Below are 21244 nucleotides of genomic sequence, written 5' to 3'. Positions count from 1 at the left end.
CAAGGCAGGTCAGGGTGTGGCCACCCAAGGAGAGGTGTGGACCCCTGCACACCTCGGGTCCAGCCAAGGGGTGGGGTGGGCAGTGAGGGCAGCCTGCACTGTTGCCATTCCCTGTGCTGCCCAGTGCTGGGCGGGAGCCGGGGTCTCAGGAGGACCTGGCTTTGGGTCTGGTTGCCAGGATACGACACGGCCCTGCCTAAGCATCCCTGGAAATCTAGTTTCCCTGAAACACCCCCGACCAGGGCCGGAGCGGAAGGGCCGAGCCTCATTATTGGCTGAGCAGACGGTTCTGAACAAATTGTCCTCAGCAGACAGGGATGTGTGGGCAGTTCAGCCCCATACGGAGGTCTGGGAAAGTTCCAGGCCCTTGGTGCTGAGGGGAGAGGGGTTCATGCACCTCCACATCAGGGGCAGCCAGGCTCCTTGCTGGAGAGGCTGTCAGCCAGCTCAGCCCCCATGCCCCCCATTGGTCTCCCACAACTGTCCCCAGGACTCTGTGCCTCCACCTCGACTGGACGCCCTGCTCATTGGCATCACCCCAGAGCCTGCGGGGGAGCCAGGCACCAGGAGCCAAACATTAAGGATTATGCCCCAAACCAGTAAGGACGGCTAACAACTCAGGACGGAGCTCCACTCACACTGGTATTGATCCCGGCCGTGCAGTGGCGTGGAGGCCAGTGAGAACCAGGCTTGCTTGTGAAAGGAGTTTCCTGCCTCGCAGACACTGAAGGTTTTAATCGACGCAGAACATCTCAGGGGAGTTCCCTGGTGGCGCAGTGGTTAAGAATCCGCCTGCCAATGCAGGGGTCACGGGTTCGAGCCCTGGTCCAGGAAGATCCCACATGCCGCAGAGCAACTAAGCCTGTGCGCCACAACTACTGAGCCTGTGCTCTAGAGCCCGCGAACCACAACTACTGAGCCCTCGTGCCACGACTACTGAAGCCCACGTGCCTAGAGCCTGTGCTCTGCAACAAGAGACGCCACCGCAGTGAGAAGCTCGTGCACCAAAACGAAGAGTAGCCCCTGCTCGCCACAACTAGAGAAAGCCCACGTGCAGCAACAAAGACCCAACGCAGCCAAAAATAAATAAATAAAATAAATAAATTTATTAAAAAAAAAAAAAAAGAACATCTCAGGACAGCATGTGCTCCCCCATGCCCTGTGCTTGGCTGGGGGGCAGGCATGGAGGCCCAGGCAGTCAGAGTTAGTACATTTGGGACACAAGCCCGGGGCACAAGCCCAGTTTCCAAGCCAAAGGGGGTTCCATGGAACTATGAGCCAGGGCAGGGGGCTTCCAAGAAATGGAAAGGAACGGCCCCATTGCATCCAGCTCAGGAGAGCATTAGTCACGCAGCCCAGGGCATGCCCAGCACACAGGTCCTGCCAGTGGGATGACCAGGCGGGGCACGACAAGAGCCCGTGTGCCTCAGGTTTCTGATGATGGCTGCAAGGCTGACTTGCTCCAGGGAGAATATTTGAGATGCAGATGTGATGGGACTTTGGCATTCCATCCTCAATGGCTCTTAGCTCCCCTTCGCATGGCTCATGGCAGCTGGGTTTTCTGGAAGCAGGTCCTGGTGAGGAGGGGGCGGGTGTGGTGTCGATGGGGCAGAGGATCTTCCTAAAGCGAAGACTGTTTCCGGTGTCCTTCAGGGCCTCATTTAGGGAAGTCCGGGCAAGTGGAGAAGGCTGTGTCTGCTCAGCTGGCAGGCGGGAGAGGTGGGGCAGGCAGATCCTAAATGAGGCAAAAGCCCTGAGATGTGCCTTCCAGACAATGGCCCCCAGGACGATGATGCTTGCAGGTGACGGCCAGCATCTGGAGGAAAGCAGGCCCACCAGGCCCAAGAAGGGGCCCTAGCTGTCCAGGGCATGCTGGCCTCTGTCCCCTTTTATTGTCCTGGACCTCGTCCTCTGGAACCCAAAGGGAAGGGCGGTATATCTACCCTCAGGCTGGAGTGGAGGCCGGTGTAGCCGGGCCAGCGTTCACTGGGAGTGGCCTCTGCGTGCGCTCTAACTGAGATGCTCCCTTCATCGCCAGCGCTGGAGGTTTGTCCTCGTCCTGGAGGCTGGACGTTTCCCTTGCACCCTCCACTGCCCTCTCCTTGCCGCCCCCCAGGGCAGAGCGGAGAGGATCATTTACATATGGGTGACGTAAATGTGTAGCCCAAAGATGTGGGTGCTGGCCAGGACCATCGGGCCCCTTTCCCGCAGGCTGCCCCGTCCTCGGGGACCCCTGCCAGCGCCCCTTGCAGGAGAAGAGGAACCTGCAGCTTCACCCATGGGCCAGCCGCCTGGAGGGTCCAGGCCCCATGCAGGCAGCAAGTTTCTGGGACATCTGGTAGACAGTGTCCTCAGGGAGCCCAGGAGGACTAAAGCTGGGTCCTGGCCACCCCACAAAGAGGGACTGGACTCCAGATGCCCACCCAGGGCTTCTAGGGAGATGGAGAAAAATGCAAAAGTGCTGGTCTCCACGAGCTTAGGATTTATGCTTCAGGGACAGAGAAAGCTTCTTCAGACTGGGGTCCTTGTCCCACATGGGAAGGAACGGCAGGAGCGGCAGAGGGATCCAGAGTCCTATCTCAGCTGTTCTGGGTGAGTGAGGCACAAGCCCTTACACCTCAAACATCTGACCGCGGGCTTCCCACCAGGAGCCTACGGAGTGAGCTATTTGGGATTGCTGAAATTCAAGTCTGTGCATCAGTGCATCAATCATTCATCTTAGTGTTCTGCTAAAGTGTACGGCGGCCGGGCCACACTGCACGGCTCCCTGCACGCAGACACACAGGGCGTGGGCATCACCAGTTTCCAGGAAAGAGCTTTGTTATCATCATATCCTCAGGCCACTGTGAGCCGGTCACAATACACAGCTGCTGTTTTTCTTCGCTTATCAAGGTAAGGGGAATAATGAGCAGTGGAGGAAAAAATTGCTGCTTCAAACTGACACTCTCTTCTGGGAGGATGGAGCCCGGTGAGGGAAAGATGATCATTCCAGGATCTCCGCTGTCCTTCTCAGAGGGCCTGCTCTTTGTTCTGCCCCAGTGACCCTCGTGTGTGTGTGTGTGTGTGTGTGTGTGTGTGTGTGTGCTTGTGCACATCCATGGTGTCCCTGGAGCCAGCTGTAGGAGGAAGAGCTGGTACTCCCGGGGGCAGCCGCCTCTGGGGTGGAGGTGGGGGTCAGAGACCAGAAGCCAGGAGCCCAGGCCTGACGTGGAGAAAAGGGGTATCTACCAAGCAGCCCCTCCTCCAAGGTCCACAAACTCGCAGGCCTCAGCTTGCACTCTTAGTTGATTTGGAGAGGCTGGGGAAGGTGGACCATGATGACTAAATCACGGTCATCACGGCATGATCGAGAGCAGAGGACAAGAATTCAGCAGAGGCGGCAAATGGAGCAGGAGTGACGTGAGAATAGAATTCACCCCCTACTCTCAGGCTCAGCTTTGCAGAAATCTCAGTAGAGTTCTTAGGCCTTCTGTTGCATGCGAAATATTATTTAGACCATAAGGGGCATCTGGGTTACATTCGTTAGGTTTTAGTATTGTTTTGTTTAATTTTTACAAGTTGTTATTAAAGCAATGCATGCACATAGTTCAAAAAGTCAAATATTGCCAAAAGATTTATAATAAGGAACAATACTTCCCTACATCCCAATCTTGTTCCCAGAGACAACGCTTTTACCTCCTGGGCCTGCTCCCTCCTGTATTCACCTCCATGTTTCCAATCCACATTCACAACCATGGCCCCCTCTTCCTTCATTGGTTCTGTCATTCTATTTTGATATCCCACCCTGTGAGTGAGTTCCCAGCTTTCCTAGGGCATCCCCTCCCTACTTCTCCTCCACCGTCCCCCATCACACTTCTGGTTACAATTATGGCCAGTGTTTATGTTATTTTGACTATGCAAATGTGGTTTATTGTTGAGTCAAGAATATATAATCATCTCATCTCCTTTCTTATCCAACCTTGTTTTTTTCCCTCTAGAGTTATTAATTGCTTCACTTTTTTATTTGCTTGGTTTTCAACATACCTATCATTAATTTTTTCCACATGTTTTGAAATCTCTGCCACAGTCTATTAACAATAATTTTTGATACATGCTAATATCACAATTACCAACCTGCATCGAGGCACACCAGGATATTGCAGTGAACATTCAGAAGCATCACGGGATATTTTAAATTTTTGAGAGAAATACAGTGATAGTCAACATTTGTTAGCTGTCACAAACTACTAGCATAAGGCAGTTCACTGTTTCAGTGTTAGTGTGAACTACATTCCTTCAACTGATGTCACATTTTTGCAAAGCTGGGTTTTCAGCATTTACTGTGATAATATGCAAGTACTGGGTAAATATCAGTGTGAAACAGAAAATGAGGGTGGAGGTGTATAATCTGATTCAAAGGTTTGAGAATCTGTGCAGTGTCCAAACAGGTGCACACATCTCACTAGGAAGTAATTGTGATTATTAAAGAATGAAATTCATATATTTTGATTTCAATTTATGTGTACTGGTTTTTCAAAAGGCTACTAGGTTGTTAGGACATAAATATTGATTAAGTTGCTCAGACCTAACTATTTTATAAACAGAACTGTTAGGTATTTCTTTTAACCTAGGAGTATCAAGAAAAAATTACCAAGACAAGGACACCATGAACCAAGAAAATCTGGGAACCTCTGCTCTAACAGACCTTCTGTCTCACTCTTGAAGATGTCTCTCCTGGAACTTTCTCCTTCTGGTCACAATCTGCTGTGAAGCTGTCGCTTTAAGAGCAGCCTTCACTCTATTCCTGTGTAGATCTTCCGTTTCCTGGATTCTATGTTCTTTCTCATCTTGCTGGAGCATGTTCTTCAGCTTCCCGAGAAAGGGTATTTGGAAAATAAATCTTTTTAGTGCATGAAGGTCTGAAAATGTCTTTATTCTTCTCTCATTTTTGGTTGATAGTTTGGCTGGATATAGAATTTCATATTGAAAATAATTTTTCCTCAGAATTTAAAAAATTTTGCTCCATTGTGTTCCAGTTTTTACCTTTGCTACTGAAAAACCTGATGTCATTCTAATTTCCAGTTCTTTACATGACGTTTGTTGAAAACACTGTCTTTTCTCCATTGAATAGTTTTGGCACCCTGGTTGAGAATCAATTGACTGTATGTGAGAGTTTATTTCTGGGCGCTCTCTTCTATTCCATTGGTCTGTATGTCTTTCCTTATGCAGGTAACACACTGTTTTGATTACTGTAGCTTTGCAGTAAGTTTTGAAATCTGGAAGTGTGAGTTTTCCAACTTTCTTCTTTTCAAGATTATTTTGCCTATTCAAGTCCCTTGAGATTCTATATGAATTTTAGAATGGGTTTTTCTATTTCTGTAAAAAGTACCATTGGGATTTTGTTAGGGATTGCATTACATCTGTAGATCACTTTTGGTAGTGTTGTTATCTTAATAATATCAATCCGTGAACATATGATGTCTTTCCATTTATTCAGGTCTCCTTTCATTTCTTTTAGCAATGTTTTGTAGTTTTCAGTGCACAAATCTTTTACTTCCTTGGTTAAATTTATTCCTAAATATTTTATTATTTTTGATGCTATTATAAAGGGAATTTCTTTCTTAATTTCATTTTTGAATTGCTCATGACAAGTGTACAGAAATACAACTGATTTTTGCATGTTGATTTTATATCCTGCAACTTTGCTAAATTTATTTATTAGCTCTACATTTTTTATTACTTTAGAGATTTTTACATACAAGATCATGTCATCTGTAAACAGAGATCATCTTACTTCTTCCTTTCCAATTTGAATGCATTTTCTTTTTCTTGCATAATTGCTTTGCCTAGAGCTTCTAATACTACTGATTAGAAGTTGTGAATAGAAGTTCAATAGAACTGCTGAAAGCAGACATCCTTACCTTGTTCCTGGTCTTAGGGGAAAAGTTTTCAGACTTTTACCACTGAGTATGATGTTAGCTGTGGGTTTTCCTTAAATGGCCTTGGTCGTGTTGAAGAAGTTCTCTTCTATTCCTTGCTTACTGGGTGTTTTTATCATGAAAGGGCGCTGAATTTTGTCAAATGCTTTTTCTGCATCAATTGAAATAATCATGTGTTTTCCCCTTCATTCTATTAATGTAGTGTACTATATTGATTGGTTTTCTTTGTGGATTTTTGGTTTGTTTTTCTGTTTTTTTTTTCTTTCTTTCTTTTTTTTTTAATGTTGAGCCATCCTCACATTCTGGGCATAAATTATGCTTGGTCATGATGGCTTTTTAATATGCCGCTGAATTTGGTTTGCTAGTGTTTTGTTGAAATTTTTGGCATTGATATTCATTAGGGAGGTTGGTCTATAGTTTTCTTTTTTTGTAGTATCTTTTTCTGGCTTTGGTGTAATGAAAAAGCTGGTCTCATAGAATAAGTTAGGAAGTGTTCCCTCTTCTTCAATTTTTTGGAATAGTTTAGGAAATATTGTCATTAATTCCTCTTTAAATGTTTGATAGAATTCACCAGTGAAGTCATCTGGTCCTGAACTTTTCTCTGTTATGAGATTTTTTTTAAAAAAATTACTGATCCAATCTCCTTACTAGTTATGAGTTTATTGAGATCTTATATTTCTTTTTGAGTCTGTTTTGGTAGATTATGTGCTTCTAGAAATTTATTCATTTCATCTAGGTTTTCCAATTTGTTGGTTATAATTGTTTATTCATAGTATTCTCTTATAATCTTCTTTATTTCTATAAAATCTGTAGTAATGTGCCTAATTTTAGTTTTGATTTTAGTAACTTGGGTCTCTCTCTTTTTATTCCTAGTTATTTTAGCTAAAGGTTTGTCAATTTTGTTAATCTTTTCAAAGAACGAATTTTGGTTTCATTGATTTTAGTTTTCTATTCTCTATTTTATTTCTCTCCCCTCTAACCTTTACTCTTTCATCCTTCTACTTGCTTTGGGTTTAATTCGTTTTTATTTTTCTAGTTCCTTAAGGTGTACAGTAAGGTTAGTGATTTGAGATATTTCTCCTTTTTTTAGTATATGCGTTGGCTTCTATAAATTTCACTCTTAACACTGCTTTCATTGCATCCCATGAGTTTTGGTATGCTGTGTTTTTGTTTACATTAGTCTCAAGTATTTTCTAATTTCCCTTGTGGTTTCTTCTTTGACCCATTGGTAGCTTAAGAGTGTGTTGTTTAATTTCCACATATTTTTGAATTTTCCAGTTTTCCTTCTGTTACTGATTTCTAGTTTCATTCCACTGTGATCAGAAAAGATACCTTATATGATTTCAGTCTTCAAAAATGTATTAAAACTTGTTTTGTGGCCTAACATATGATCTATCCCGGGGAATGTCCCATGTGCATTTGAGAAGAATGTTTATTCTGCTGTTACTGAGTGGAGTGTTCAGTATATGGCTATTAAGTCTAATTGCTTTATAGTGTTGTTCAAGTCCTGTTTCCTTATCGACTTTCTGTCTTGTTGTCCTATCTGTTATTGAAAGTGGGGCACTGAAGTCTCCAACTATTATTATAGAATTATTTATCCCTTCAATTCTGCAACATATATTTTGAGGCTCTGTTGTTAGGTGCATATATGTTTATAATTGTTACATCTTATTGTATTGAAACTTTTATCTATCTATCTATCTATCGTTCTCTCTAGTCTTTCTTTGTCTCTTTTAATCTTTTTTTGATTTAAGGTCTATTTTGTTTGACAGTAATATAGTCACCTTACCTCTCTTTTGGTTATTGTTTCCATGAAATATCTTTCCCCATCCTCTTACTTTCAACTTCTTGTGTCCCTATATCTACAATCTCTTATAGACAGCATATAAATGGATCTTGTTTTATTTATCCAATCTTCCAATCTCTTTCTTTTAGTAGGAGAGTTTGATCCATTTACATTTAATGTGATTACTGATAAAGAAGGATTTACTTCTGCCATTTACTGTATTGTTTCTATTTCTGTAAATAGAAACAAATATGTACCTGTTTGTTTTCTGTATGTCTTCTATGGTTTTCATTCCTAATTCCCCCATGACTGCCTTCTTTGTATTTTGTTGATTTTTTGTAGTGAACCATTTGGATTACCTTTTTTGGTATTTTTTTAGTTATTCTCTTAGTCATTACCTTGGGATTACAATTAACATTTTAAACTTATAAGAATCTAATTTGAATAATGCCAACTTAGTTTCAGTAGTATACACTCTGCTCCTATACATGTCCATCCCTCCTCTTTATATTATTATTATTATCACAGATTACACTTTTATACAACGTATGCTTATTAACATAGATTTACAATATTTATGCATTTGCCTTTTAAATCATATAAGAAAACAGGAGGAGTTACAAACCAAATCAAAAGTACAATAATAGTAGCTTTTATATTTACCTTTGCAGTTGATTTTACCGGTGTTATTTCTTCTTATGGCTTTGAGTTACTGTCTGGTATATTTTTACTTCAACCTGAAGGACTCTCTTTAGCATTTTTTGTAGGCAATTTCTATTGGTAGTGTTTTCCCTCAGCTTGTATCTGGATGTCTTAATTAATGTCTTAATTTCTCCCTCATTCTTGAAGGGTAGTTTTGCTAGATGTAGAATTCTTGGTTGTATTTTTTCTTTCAGGACTTGAAATATGTAATCCCACTGCCTTCTGACCCCCATGGTATCTGAGGAGATATCAGCTGTTAATTTTATGATGATCTCTTGTATGTGACCAGGTGGTTATCTCTTGTTGCTTTCAAAAATTCTCTTTGTCTTTGGGTTCAGCAATTTGAGTATACTATATCTTGGTGTGGATCTCTTTGACTTTATCCTACTCGGAGTTAGTTAAGCTTCTTGGATGTTTAGATCAAGTCTTTCAACAGATTTGGGACATTTTCACCATTATTTATGCAAATATTCTTCTGCTTTTCTCTCTCTTCTTCTGTGATTCTTATGATGCATATGTTGTTATATTGATGGTGTCCCATAGGTCCCTTGGTCTGTGTTTATTTTCCTTCATTCTTTTTTCTTTCTGCTCCTCAGACTGAATAATTTCAATTGTCTTATCTTCAAGTTTGCTGATCCTTTTTTCTGCATACTCAAATCTTCTGCTGAACCCCTCCTGTGAGTTTTTATTTCAGTTATTGTACTTTTAAGCTTTAAATTTTCTATTTGATTCCTTTTTATAACTTCTCTTTATTGAAATTCTCATTTTTTAAGACATAATTTTCCTGATTTCCTTTAGTTCTTTGCCCATGGTTTCATTTAGTTCATTGAATATATTAAAGACAGTTGACTTCATGTCTTTGACTACTAATTCCTATGTCTGGTCTTCCTCAGGGATAGTTTCTATCAAATTCTTTTTTTCCTGTGAATAGGCCACACTTCCCTGTTTGTTTGTATGTTTTGTTAAATTTTTTTGTTGTTGAGAACTGGACATTCTGAGGATTATGGTGTGGTAACTCTGGTACTCAGATTTTCACACTTCTTAGGGATTTCTGACTTTTGCATGTTGGGGACTGGGGTCATCTATTTATGATTTTTTCCAAACTATTTATGTGAAGTGTGTATTCTTTGTTGTGTGTGGTCACTGAAATTTCTGTTCCATAGTCTCTGTGACTGTTCAGTGACCTGACAGATATTCTCTTAAATGTCTGGGGGAGGGGGGGTACTCTTTCTTTAAATTTCCTCATGGTGGGAAAGCTGCTTTAGTTCATGGGACTTCAAACAATGATTGGCCTCTGTGCCAGCCCCTCAGTGATCAAAAGCAGTATTCAGCAATCAAAACACACAACCCTTATGTTTGTAGGACAAGGTCTTCATTGCCCACCCTGACACCAGCAAGCCATACTAGGAATGTGGGCTGCCATCCCCATGACTGCCTGCCAAGGGGCTGGTGGCTGGAGAATGCTAACCACTATATAAAATGTGAGAACTTACCAAAATTTACCAGGCTCTTCATCAAGCTCTCCCCTGGAAACTACAAGTGTTCAACTGGATTTCAGAGTTCCAAAATGATTGCTTCAGACAACTCCAGCTAACTCAATAGTTGTTTGGATGGAGGGACAGATTCCTTTAGCTTCCTACCCTACCATCTTCAGTGACACTACCCAACCTCCCTGTTTTTAATCACGCTAAAACCCCACTCCCAGCCCCAGCTTCCAGAGCCCAGCCCCTCCAATACTGAGCCTGGGAATTCTGTGGTTAATGGGCTCGTGCTCACCAACATCCCCCTCCAACACACCTCTGATATTACTTTCTCTGCTCTGCTCAATCAGAATGCACTCCTCCCTCTATTTTCTGCCTTCCAAAATTTATTGAAACCCTTCACTGCTACTATTGTACCTCATTTGTCTTTGTCCTTGTTGGTTTATACCTTTTAAAATTGCTTTACTTTCGTGGTGGCAGGGTTGGGATGGGGAGGAGAAGATGCCTGAGGTCAAGCCACTGGTTTTTAATAGGCACTCACTCCAGGTTTTGCTACTGCTAAACACCTTGTTCCAGTGCAAGGCAGCACTATTACCATTTGACTGTCATTGTATCCTTCTATGTATTGACTATCACAGTCAGGAGAAATGGTGGAATAGGAAGTTTGCAAGGGTTTGCTCAACAGTGTAGCCAAGTAATGGCAAGATGGCCAGCCCTGAGCTTCATTTAGGGGAAGATGAGTCAAAGTGGGATGTCTGGGGACTCCTGGGCATATTACTGGAGGGGACACTGAATTCTAATCATGCCAGTACGCAGTCCTGCTGAATTCCAGAGCAGCCTGCTACTGTGGCTTTGTTCTTAGTCTAACCTGCCTTGAATTGAATGTAATTGAATAACAGGCACCTCTGACGCTGGGAGGATGCCTGAGCCTTTAGGATTCAAGAGAAGTAGTGGGCCTCTCCTCTGAGCAGGTCTCAGGCCCCCACACACTTGCCTGCATCTAACTGCAAACAGGTAGCAGTACCCTCACAGGACAAGGGAAGGCACCTCCTTTTTCTGTTCTTTGGTGTATAATATTGAGTTTCAGCCCTGCTCATGATCACAGCTGCTGCCAAAGGACCTACAGGAAAATCCGTTTTTATTGAAGCTGAAAAGGTCAATTTTCTTGGATGTCTCCATGGTGAAAATAATAAATGCTGCACATTCATACCCTGTGTGATATTTAGGCTCTCCAGCTGGAATGACCCTTGGGAAAAAACACCTGAGATTCTAATTATGTTTCTCATCCTTCCAGGCAACATTTGCTGCAGAGGAGACCAGCTGGTTTCTCCTTGGGTCATGGGATAGGTATCTGGTCAGGGACTGGGCAGCCCTGCTAGGTGTCATCCAGTTTAACCTGGGCAAGTTCCCAGTGGGCCTTCCTGGATCAGGAGAGCAAGATACGCATTTGGTCTAAAATGTGGCCCAGTAGTTACATGGCTTCTGCTATTCAGGGCTTATCTCATTGATTGACCCGAATTTGCAGGAGGACGGGTCTCTCTCCTCTGTCTGTCCAAATCCCATTTGAAGATAGGAACCCCCTTCTGGGAAAGCCTGAATGGCTGAGACTCAGCTTATGCGGATGGCCAGCCTCTGGTCCCTGAGGATGTTCCTACTCCCTGGGGCATCTGAGCAGCCCGAGGGCAGGGCCACTGGACGTGCAAGTTTATCTCACCTGGGATTAACCGATGATGGACCTAGAGCAGGAGAAGGGAAGGGTCATGAAGAAAGCAGAGAAAGAGACTGAAGGTTCAGGGTAAGTTTCCACTCAAGGAGGGCAGGGTGGTAGGGGTGGAGGGAGAAACTCTATGGCCAGCCTGGTATTGATCTCTTTGTGGGTACTTATTCTTCATTAATCCAGGAGATTAGATCATTTCACCAGCTCTCTTTTGATGTTCATTCATTTTGCCTGGTACAGAGTAAATGCTTTCAACCTACAGATCTACATCTGTCTTCAGTTCAGCAAGGTTCTCCTCGATTTTATTTTTGAATGCTTTTTCTTTTCTGCTAGCTGTGTTCTGTATTTCATCACACCCCTTACCCTTATTGCATTTCCAATATCTTGTCTCCAAAGATGTTGCCTTCTCTCTGATTACTTCCAACTTCCCTTGTCCTTTTTTGCTGCATCCTGAAAAAGCGTCTCAAACTCACTCTCCGTGTCACTGCATCAATTGTCCACAGGCCCTCTCCGGGCTTTTACTGTCGCTGATGCCTTTTAAAAGTCTGCTGTGGTGTCATTTGTGTCCTCAGATGGTTTACCCAACTTCCAGCTTCATTTTGATTACAGTTTGTTGTCATTCTCTCTCCATCTCTTGGTTTTTAGAGTCAATATTTTCATTTTGAAAAAAAAAGTCTTCATCTGTTTCTCGGAGCAAATATTTTCAAAATTCACATTTTTTTGCCTTCCTTGATATAATTACAATATGGTTTCCTGCTCCGTCCACCTTTTCTTCAGGTGCTGTATGGCTGAGTTCACTCTCATGCCCAGGTTTCTTCCTGCCAAGTTGGGCGTGCTCCATCCATCGTGTGAGTGCGGTGTGTCTCTCTTGTTCAGGGCAGGGTCCCTGAGGGCCGACTGAGCCCACGGCAGTGGTGAAGGGGCAGTTGGAGAAGAGCCCTGACCACAGAGTTCTGCCTGGTGCGAAGACTCGGCCTTTCCAGGCTTAGCACAGCCTCCTTGTGGCAAGTGGTCCCCGGGGACAAAGATGCCCCTAGTGTACCCCTCCAAGTTAGAGGGTTCAGGAAGGAGTTCTTCCACACCAGTAAATGGCCAGGTCAGAGAAAGCTTCGAGCACCCCAGGGCTGCATCTCGGTGCAACCGAGACCGTGCTCATGGCTCTGCGGCTGGGGCCTCTGAAGGCCCTTGAGACATGGTTGGCACTGGCCGCCACGTCCCCCACGAGTGTGCTCGCTGTGTGCCTCATCTGGAGAGGAAAGGACGCGTGTGATACTCCACCAGCATCTCCTTTACTTACTTTCCTGACACCACACACTTTTTCACTTCTTTCCATACTCAGGAAGGAGGGCTGTGGGTCTACTTCAAGCCAGCACCTCACCCTGGTCTCAGCTGCCCAGCACCTTGCAGAGACTCCTTCAAGTCTGTAAAATGCAGCTGCTGCTTTCCTTGAGTTTCAGCAGGGCTTGCCTGATTTTTGTTATCTTTTTTGCATGTTTTCATTTCAGGGAGGGAGATATGAGGCATTTTCCTTACCCTCCCTTCACACATCTCATGCCTAAGTTGTGTGCTGTGTCCTTCACAGCCCTTTGGATACTTTTTAATCACACATGTCAATGGCTAAAGAGATTGATGAGTCATTATTCCAGTGAAACTTTAATAAGGGACAAAAAAATTTTTTGTTTTGTCTCTGGGAAATGCGGAGATAAAGAAAGCACAGCTTCTTTATCTGAAGACAGGAAAATAACAGCACCTACGTCAGGTTCTGTGGCTTGAATTAATTAAGACAATCAATATCTGTGAAGCCCTCACAACAGTGCTTGGCAAGTGGAAGTGATCAATAAGTGGTGCTTAGGCCTTATTTATTATAAGAAAAATCGTCACTCTGACTCCTGTTCCAACACGACCTTGTTTGGTTAAATCACTACTTATCGTGAAAGCACATTCTGTATTTACCGTGATATATGCTGTGGGTCTTCAAAATACAGATAGCCTAAGGTTGGGATTACCGCCTTACCTCAAATTCAAATTTTTACTAAAGAACATCAGTGGATAAGTATACCTCTTCCGAGAGGAAATAAAAGACCAATGAGATATTTAGGTTTATCCCATAAAACTAATTTTGTCCCTGAGTCATCTAGGAATAATAAGTTATATATACACCCACACATATATACGCATATATGGATACAAACATAGATACACACATATACGTGTGTATATTTTATGTATGTAAATATATATGAAAAATATGTGTATATAATTTATATATGTGTATATATACACACAAATATATGTGTACATGCACATATATATGTTATATATACATGTATATTATATATGCACATACGCATATACACACACACAGTAATGACTTTATTATTTTTTTAAAAATTATTTATTTATTTATTTACTTAGGCTGTGCCGGGTCTTAGCTGCAGCATGCAGGATCTTCGTTGCAGCATGTGGGATCTTTAGTTGCAGCATGCAGGCTTCTTAGTTGTGGCATGCGAACTCTTAGTTGCAACATGTGGGATCTAGTTCCCCAACCAGGGATTGAACCCGGGCCCTCTGCATTGGAAGCACAGAGTCTTACCCACTGGACCACCAGGGAAGTCCCAATAATGACTTTAGAGGGACTAATTTATACCTAATCTTTTAACCCTTTACAACCATATTGAATGTAGTAATTTGGGACCCAGAGTCAGGTCCTTCTTCCCTCAGAGCCTCTGAATCCTGGAATGCAGCCCAGAGCTCCACCCTTTTCCTAAAATTCAAAATAAAGAACTCTTTTTTCTTCCCCTCTGGGCAAAATTAGCAAATAGAGACAACTCTGCAAACAGGGATGGGGCTGAGATCAAAGGAAAACCTTGTGCATTTTGCAATATCACAGCTGCTCAGTGTCTGCACCAGGTTGTTTCCCCATCTCTGGACCCTGAGCTGGAAGGTCTCAGCACCCTGAGGTCTTGGTCGGGCCCTGCTGTCTGCCTGGAGTGGCAGGAGAGGAGGGCTGCATGGAGGAGGTGGCGCTGTGGGCTCAGCTGACCTCGGTGCAGGCCACAGGCAGCTGCACAACCTCTCTGAGCTTTGGTTTCCTGACCTGTGAAATGGGCTCACAGCACCACTCCTGGATAAAGAGGGCATCTGTGGGGAGAAGTGCTCTGCAGATGGACCACACTCGTGTCTCCACCTACTCCCCTCCCAAACACTCCCTGGCCCACTCAGGCTGCTGTGTCACAGCCCGGCTGTTTTCACCAAAATTGGCAGGTTCCACTTAATCACCAAATCCCTCAGCTACCCCCCAGTTCCCAGCCCCTCCACCTCCTTCAGCTTGAATGAGGGAAGTGAAACAGAGCTCAAGAGACTCAGCTGCCCAAGGAAGATTCCTTAAACCCGGTAGTGACCCTGTACCTGCAGGCCCTGCCATCAGCTAACCCCCAACAAGCCATTAAGAAGAGAACAGGCCTCCAGGGCAGGCAGTGAATTCCCATCCCACTGTGGCGTGGGGCAGAGTGCTTGTGGGGTGTCCTGCACCTGCTGGGCAATCTCTCCAGCCCTTAGCACAGTCTGTTCCCTGGACAGCACTGAGGCTGGCAGATGAGAGGGCCAGCATGGGGGTGGGGGGCAGGTGCAGATATGTGCCCTCCCCCCTCCCCCATCCCCACCCTCTTTGGATGCAACTTCGGGTAACTCTGTGGTCAACAAAGATCGGTGTTCCTGGATCAGGAAACACAGGTCATGAGCACGCCCAAATACAGGCACCAATATGCTTATCTGTGTGCACACGCACTTGTGCGTACACACCCCTCACAGATGTGCACATGCGCACACTTACATGTAGGTACACACCTGCACCACACACATCCACGTGCACGTACACAGACACACAGGCATCTGCGGGTACCTTTCCTGTCTGCCCCGAGGCTGTCCCTGGCACCTGACTGTCCTTAGATGCCCTCTTGCCTCCTACAGCCCCCTGAGCCTGGCCTGGGCAGTCCCAGGAGGCAGTGCTGTGATTTCATTTTCCATTTTCTTCTTCTCACCAAGGAGGCCTCTGCAACATGAGCGGCCCGAGGGTACGAGCAGTGCGCAGAGCTGTATGAGATTCATTTGAGAAGCGCCAGTGGTGGTGGTGTCAGACTGTGTCAATTCCAGAGTGTCAGACTTTATTAAAAAAAAACCTGTGTGATGAACACGCACACACACTTACATACACAAATCCTCAATGGCACACTTGAGCACACTCACAAGCATGCACACTCACACATGAGAGATAAAGGGCTCACACAGATGAGAGCACTGCATACACATTTTCACACACACATGCACAGCACAAACACAAACGTGTATAGGCATGTACACACACACGCAGAGAGACAGGCACACAGGTAAGCACGTGCACAAAAACCAGGCGGCACACACACATATGCCAAAGCTGGTTTGCGATTCCTGCCCTGTCTTCCTGGGCCCACTCGTCCCAGGTTGGGGCCCTTGGCTGAATGGACAGGAGACACACTGATTCGACTGACCTCCAAAAGACGGGAGCGGAAAATGCTGATGCTGCCTTCTAACCATTTGACACACGCGCTGGCCCTCTCTCCAGGCTCCCTCCCCACCCCACGCCCGGTAGATGGCCTCCAGGTCGCTCTGAACCCCAGCTCTGAGCTGCAGAGTTGCTCAGAGCCCAGGCACTTTGGCTTGCTGCCTGTGTCACCCCAAATTGCCCCCCTCAAGGACACCCCCCCACCCCACCCCACCCTCCACCCCCATGCTCCAGGCCCTCCAAGCCCCCCTCCCTCCCCCCAGACCTCTAGGCGGTGGGTGCCTGCTCCAGACTCCTATGTACCCCTCCAGGCTGGCTTGGATGGACCCTTCTCTGGTGCCCCCCGCTCCCACCAGGCAGAGCTGGGCCCCTGTCCTCTGCTGTCCCTGAGCTGGGCATCCATACCTCCATGGCTGTCCTCTCACAGTGTCATGTAGTGCGGCTCCGTTGTCTCTGCCATACCCAATAAACCCCTTCTGGAAGCACAGGCTCCATCCTCCTCGTCTGAATGTGCCAGGAGCCTGACTCGTGGTAAGCCCTCAATAAATATGTGTTGGCGGAATGAATTAACAGATGCATGCACCCATGTTGCTAAGTTGAAGTCAGTTCTGTTCTGTTTGGAGACAGGGACCTAGGCCAGCTGGAGAACCCTCCCTCTCTGCTCTACTGTTTTGAGTTCAGCAGTGTCCCCAGAGGGAAGGATCTGCAGGGAAAACTTAGCGAGGAAAATGCCATCTCCCAGCCTCATAAATCTGCAAAGGCCCACCTTCCTCGGGAAACTCCATCTTCTAAGTGAAAAATGTGGAAGCAGACGTTCTGTATTCAAATCTATATGAATTCGGATCATTGACTCAAAACTTTGTGTTATCACCCAGCTGCGGCTCAGAGCACGGACACATCACTCTGAAGGAAAACGTTCAACACCAGCAGAGGAGAGATATTCCCGTGGTGATGGCTCCAACAGGAAGAGGTCACGTCTCCGTTCCCATTTCCATAGGCTGAACCTGTGCCCAGTGGGCACCCGCAGATGACTGACCTCTGCCAGTGCCCAGTATCTGTAACGTCTTCTTATCCCACGTGCCCTGGGGAGGGCAAGCTCCCCTTCCACCACCGTCTCCCCTAAGTAAGGTCAACTCACCCCCATCTTAGCTGAGGCTTTTGCCTTTTCAAGACGCTTTGGATATTTTGGTTCTTGAGTTTCCACATTTATCATTAAAACAATTATCAGCTAAAAATGCCCTGTTCCCTAAAACAATGCAATCAGAAGGCAGGAGTGTATTTGAAGTTATAAATAACTTCCTTTCTCCCTGCTACTTGTTTGCGGTGCTATATAAATCTTTAGGTGTACGAGTTTCATCATTACTAATGTTCTTTAAAATGTAATAAAACTTTTCTCATTAAAAAAGCCAGCCAGTCAAAATAAGCACCTCACAGATCCACAGACTCGGGCGCCGCGCGCCGCGGTATTTGCATTGCAGAACAACTGTAATTTTATTCATGGGTTGGCATAGCTGCAGCCCATCAGTAATTAAACATGGAACAGCTGTCACTCTGCGGCATCCAAGGCAGACAGGATGGGATAATGAGCCCCTGTCCCTGGGCTCTGCGCAGGGGGCTGACGTAGGAGGAAGGGGGCTGTGCAGTGAGGGGCCGGTGCGGGCAGGGGCTGACCTGTGTGGGATCGCTGAGCTGGGCTCAGGGCTGTCCCGGGCTCACGCACTCCAGGCTGTCCTCCTTGACTCTGAGGGAAGAGGGGCTTAGAGAGACAGCGGAGGGTTTGCTCGATTTGCGCAGACCTCAGGGCTCCTGGTGGAGATGGGCTGGGTTGGGAGGCACTTCCAGCTTCCTGCCTTGTATCTTCTGTGCTGTTTGAAAAAGGTTAACAAGCCGGCAGGTGGTGACTTTTGTAATTGACAGAGCTGACTTTTTAAAAGGGGCCGGTGCTGAGTGGTGAGAGCAGAGGAAGGGCTCCCGTTGGACTCCCAAAGACTCGGAGGGATGGGTCCTAAGTGTCTAGGTATCCAAGCCAGAAAGGGCATCTACAACCTTCTGGCCCAATGCCCCCATTTTGTAGGTGAGGACGGCTGAGGGATGGAAAGGCACCGTGGTCTGGGGCAGTCGCTGGTGAGAGCCCAGTACAGGACTGGGAGTCTGCAGGTCTGGGTTCTAGACACCCACAGTCCACAGTGTAACCCAGAGCAGCTCTGTCTGCCTCTGGGTCTCAGTTTCCTCCTCTGAACAGGGAGTGGGATGGGGTGGGGTGGGGTCTTTAGGGCTGTTGGCAAAGACATCCTGGGAGCAGGGTCTTCCTGGGGTCCTTTTAGAGACGGACCTATTCATCTCCCATGGGGCCCAGATGGGGGGCCAGGGGTGGTGGTCCAGTTTGTTGTCTGTCTGTCCTTCTAGGAACCCCACCTGGACTCCCCTTATACCTCTCCAACCCCCAGTCTGCACATCAGCTTCTCTGAGGGTCTCCTTCTCCCTCTCTCTCCCTCCCTCTCTTTCTTCCAGGCACTTCCAGGTTGTGTGTGTCACCTCCCAACAGCATGGGACATGGGTGATGTCTCCCAGGGCCCCCTGAGGAGCCCACATCAGGGGCCTGAAGGCAGGACCTCAGGGCCCCGAGCTCCTGCAGGCCAAGCTCCCTGCCAACCGCCCGAGGCTGCACACCCTCAGGTGCCTGCTGACCATCCTGACCCAGGCCTCCTGCTGTTCTGGAGGCCAAGGGAGGGGGCGGCCTTCCTCCATGAGGAATTCTTGGCTTGTCCAGTCTCCCAGGGCACTCTCGTCTTTGTCAATTGTTGCCACACCGGAGTCAGGGAAGAACTGAGCAGACCGGCTGGCCAGGCTATGGGCGGGAGACACAAGGGCCCCCTAAGGGGGCTGCACTGGGGTGGAGAGGGGAGGTCTTCCGGGAGTGGACTGGCACGTGCCGACTCTGGTCTGAGATCAGATAGACTCGTGTCCTTTACCCACAGTGACAACAGGGGCAGAGGGGACGCTACTCAGTGACTTGGACGGGGCATTGTCTGTCCTGGGTGTGCAGATGGGGATGGGAAGGGTCCATGTGTCCACTTGTCTGGATGATGGCTTTGTGGGAGCTGGGGGGTGGTCCAGAGGGAGGGGTAGCGGCTGAGAATCCCTGGGGCCATCACCGTGGGGAGAGGAATGCCAGGTCATAGCTCGGGGAGCGAGGGAGGCCCCATTGCCAGTCTGTGCCCTCTAGGACCCAAAGGAAGGGAGGCCTATAACCCAGACCCAGAGGTGGGGGGTGGGGTGCCTCCACCAGACACACACACTGAGCTCCAGGGGCTCGGCTGTACTGCAGGTGTCCCCGGGTCTGCTCATCTCCCTGTGACTGCGAGGATTTTATGTCCTACTGGGCCTGGTGTCCTCTGTACCTTGATGTCTGGACTTGTGAGGGTGGCTGGATTTTCAAAGACATCTGTGGCACCTGAGGGCTGACAACAGAAAAGAATATTTGAAGTCAGGGACCTCTGGTGAGGCTCCTGGGGCCAGGTACAGAGAACATCCCACTGGGTAGGTGGGGCCCATGTTTGCAAGGACCAACAGATGCTGGATCTGACCTACCCCTCAGGCTGGGGACCCTGTGGACTGGGAGGAAACGGCCCTCCAGGAGAAGGTGGTCTCCTGGGCTGACATCCCACACGCCCGGGGCTTGTGGCTGCTGCAGAGGCCCTCAGAGGGGCATCTGCCTGTCTCTCTCTGCTCTGGCACAGGGAGAAAAAGCAAGTGCTTTGGGGCACGTGAGCGTGCATGTGTGTGCAGTGTATGTGTGTGTGCATGTGTGCAAGTGTGGGTGTCTCCACCGAACCATGCAGTCTGGGGGGCCAAGAGTCCCAGGAGCCAGCTGGATGTTCCAGCCCCAACATCTCTCTCGGCCCTTCCTCCCCTGGGCAGTGGACCCATCGGATAAGCCCCAGGAATGGAGCATGTTGCTTCCCCCAGGTAGACAGGGGGAGGACTTTCCCCTCGGCTCCAACTGTGATTTAGGACCAAGGTGGTCTGAGTCCAGCACAGAGAGAAAAGGCTTTCTTGGGGCAGGGTGGCACGGCTCCCACTGCCTGTTAGCAGCTTTGACAGATGTGGCTGCTTGGGGAGAGAAAACCTGCTCAGAGTGGGTGGGGCTTCAGGCACTTCTGGCCACAGTGGCTAGTGGTGTTGTGGGGCTGGGGGGCACTCAGGGCCGCTTAGCTCTGAACGCAGGGCCCGGAGGCTTAGCAGCGTGGAGGGAATGCTGAGGCATCCACCAGCTCAGCTGAGTCGGCAGGTGCTGAGCGGGAAGGGGGAGAGGTTGCCTAGCGGGCGCCTCCTGTGACCCAGTGGCCCGGGCTGAGCACCATCAGACGTGTTAGGCCCACGCAGGAGGGGCGCTGATGCAGAAGGCCAGCGAGCGCTCCAAGCCAGCAGAGAAGCTGCTCACGCCACCCATGAGTATGTGGGCTACGGCCTCCCAGCAAGACCCAGGCCCCCTCCTGGGCTGCAAAGTCACCTCCTAGACTCTCCCTGGTCTCTCTTCCTTACACTGGTGACAAGCATCCGTGCTCCACGCTGCCTCTGACAAGAGCCATGGCCACAGTTTAGGGGGGCGCTCTGTTTGGTGCTGTACAAGCACCTCCCCATGCACCTTCATAACAAACCCACGGGATGGGTGCTACCGCTCTCCCCCTTCACAGAAGTTACATCACTTATAACTCTACTTTGTTGTTGTTGTTAAAATCTGAGCTTTTTATTTTTTTAAATTAAGAAATTAATTAATTTTATTTATTTTTGGCTGCGTTGGGTCTCCGTTGCTGCACAGGCTTTCTCCAGTTGTGGGGAGCCGCGGCTACTCTTTGTTTCGGTGCGCGGACTTCTCATTGAGGTGGCTTCTCTTGTTGCGGAGCACGGGATCTAGGCGCGCGGGCTTCGGTAGTTGCGGCATGCAGTCTCAGTAGTTGTGGCTCGTGGGCTCTAGAGCGCATGCTCAGTAGTTGTGGTGCGCGGGCTTAATTGCTCTGCGGCATATGGGATCTTCCCGGACCAGGGCTCGAACCCCTGTCCCCTGCATTGGCAGGCGGATTCTTAATCACTGTGCCA

This window comes from Eschrichtius robustus, chromosome 19 (assembly GCF_028021215.1).
Source record: "Eschrichtius robustus isolate mEscRob2 chromosome 19, mEscRob2.pri, whole genome shotgun sequence".
NCBI lineage: Eukaryota > Metazoa > Chordata > Mammalia > Artiodactyla > Eschrichtiidae > Eschrichtius > Eschrichtius robustus.
Note: the sequence above shows the minus strand (reverse complement) of the source record.